We start from the raw sequence: 2,878 nt of genomic DNA on the forward strand, positions 1-2,878 counted from the left end.
CCTTTGCTGATTTCAGCATTGAATATAACTCAGGAATGGACTTCTCCATCCCTTGCATATTGTAGTTCATCACAAAGCTCTTGTAGCTAGGTAGGAGCGACTGGAGGATCCTCTTAATAACCGAGTCATTTGGAAGATTAACTCCCAGCTGAGACAAGCAGTTGTGCAACCCAGACATTTTGAGTATATGCTCACTGACAGAACTGTTTTCCTCCATCTTACAACTGTAGAACTTGTCGGAGACTTCATATCTCTTGACCCGGGCATGAACTTGGAAAACCATTTTCAGCTCTTGGAACATCTCATATGCTCCGTGCTACTCAAAATGCTTTTGGATCCCCGGTTCTAAGCTGTAAAGCATACCGCACTGAACCAGGGAGTAATCATCACTACACGACTGCCAGGTGTTCATAACGTCTTGAGTTGCTGGGAAAATGGGTGCGTCACCTAGCGGTGCTTCAAGGACATATGCTTTCTTGGCAGCTATGAGGATGATCCAAGAGTTACAGACCCAATCTGTATAGTTGCTACCATCGTCTTTCATCTTGATTTTCTCTAGGAAAGCGTTGAAGTTGAGGGCAACATTAGCGTGGGCCATTTGATCTACAAGACATATTGTAAAGACATTTTAGACTAAGTTCATGATAATTAAGTTCATCTAATCAAATTATTTAATGAACTCCCACTCAGATAGACATCCCTCTAGTCATCCAAGTGATACATGATCTGAATTGACTAGGCCATATCCGATCATCACGTGAGATGGACTAGTCATCAACGGTGAACATATCCATGTTGATCATATCTACTATATGACTCATGTTCGACCTTTCGGTCTCTCGTGTTCCAAGGCCATGTCTGTACATGCTAGGCTCATCAAGTCAACCTAAGTGTTTTGCATGTGTAAATCTGGCTTACACCCGTTGTATACGAACGTTAGAACCTATCACACCCGATCATCATGTGGTGCTGCGAAACAACAAACCTTCGCAATGGTGCACAGTTAGGGGGAACACTTTTCTTGAAATTTTAGTGAGGGATCATCTTATTTATGCTACCGTCATTCTAAGAAAATAAGATGTAAATATGACAAACATCACATGCAAATCATAAAGTTACATGATATGACCAATATCATCTTGCGCCTTTTGATCTCCATCTTCGAGGCGCGGCATGATCACCTTCGTCACCGGCATGACACCATGATCTCCATCATCGTGTCTTTACGAAGTTGTCTCGCCAACTACTACTTCTACTACTATGGCTAACGGTTAGCGATAAAGTAAAGTAATTACATGGCGTTTTCATTGACACGCATGTCATACAATAAATTAAGACAACTCCTATCGCTCCTGCCGGTTGTCATACTCATCGACATGCAAGTCGTGATTCTTTTTACAAGAACATGATCAATCTCATACATCACATATAGCATTCATCACATCCTTTTGGCCATATCACATCACATAGCATACCCTGCAAAAACAAGTTAGACGTCCTCTAATTGTTGTTGCATGTTTTACGTGGCTGCTATGGGTTTCTAGCAAGAACATTCCTTACCTACGCATAAACCACAACGGTGATATGCCAATTTCTATTTACCCTTCATAAGGACCCTTTTCATCGAATCCGATCCGACTAAAGTGGGAGAGACAGACACCCCCTAGCCACCTTATGCATCAAGTGCATGTCAGTTGGTGGAACCAGTCTCATGTAAGCGTACGTGTAAGGTCGGTCCGGGCCGCTTCATCCCACAATGCCGCCGAATCAAGATAAGACTAGTAACGGTAAGCAAATTGAACAAATCATCGCCCACAACTACTTTGTGTTTTGCTCGTGCATAGAATCTACGCATAGACCTAGCTCATGATGCCACTGTTGGGGAACGTAGCAATAATTCAAAATTTTCCTACGTGTCACCAAGATCAATCTAGGAGATGCTAGCAATGAGAGAGAGGGAGTGCATCTTCATACCCTTGAAGATCGCTAAGCGGATGCGTTACAAGGAACACGGATGATGGAGTCGTACTCACGGCGATTCAAATCACGGAGGATCTGATCCCGCGCCAATGAACGGCGTCTCCATGTTCAACACACATACAGCCCGGGGACGTCTCCTCCTTCTTGATCCAGCAAGGGGAGAGGACAAGTTGAGGAAGAACTACGACAACACGACGGCGTGGTGGTGATGGAGCTCATGGTTCTCTGGCAGGGCTTCGCCAAGCACTATGGAGGAGGAGGTGTTGGAGAGGGGGTGGGCTGCGCCAGGGGAAGGGTGTGGCAGCCCTCCCACCCCTACTATTTATAGGGGGGAGGGGAGAGGGGTCCGCCCCCCTAGATCCCATCTACAAGGGGGGGACAAGGGGGGACTTACCCCCCAAGTCAGGTGGGAGGCGTCCCCACCCCATAGGGTTTCTAACCCTAGGCGCCTTGGACCTCCTTGGGGGGGCGCACCAGCCCACCAGGGGCTGGTTCCCCCCTTTGTTCAGCCCACTAGGCCCACCGAGGCAGGTGGCCCCACCCGGTGGTCCCGACACAATACCGATAACCCCCGAAATTATTCCCGCGACTGAAACAAGACTTCCCATATACAATTCTTCACCTCCGGACCATTCCGGAACTCCTTGTGATGTCCGGGATCGCATCCGAGACTCCGAACAACCTTCGGTAACCACATACTATTTCCCATAACAACTCTAGCATCATCGAACCTTAAGTGTGTAGACCCTATGGGTTCGGGAACCATGCAGACATGACTGGGACATCTCTCCGGCCAATAACCAACAGCGGGATCTGGATACCCATGTTGGCTCCCACATGTTCCACGATGATCTCATCGGATGAACCACGATGTCGAGGATTCAGTCAATCCCGTATG

The sequence above is a fragment of the Triticum urartu genome, chromosome 3A, assembly GCF_056163025.1.
Source record: "Triticum urartu cultivar PI428250 chromosome 3A, HENAU_Tu73, whole genome shotgun sequence".
Taxonomy (NCBI): Eukaryota; Viridiplantae; Streptophyta; class Magnoliopsida; order Poales; family Poaceae; genus Triticum; species Triticum urartu.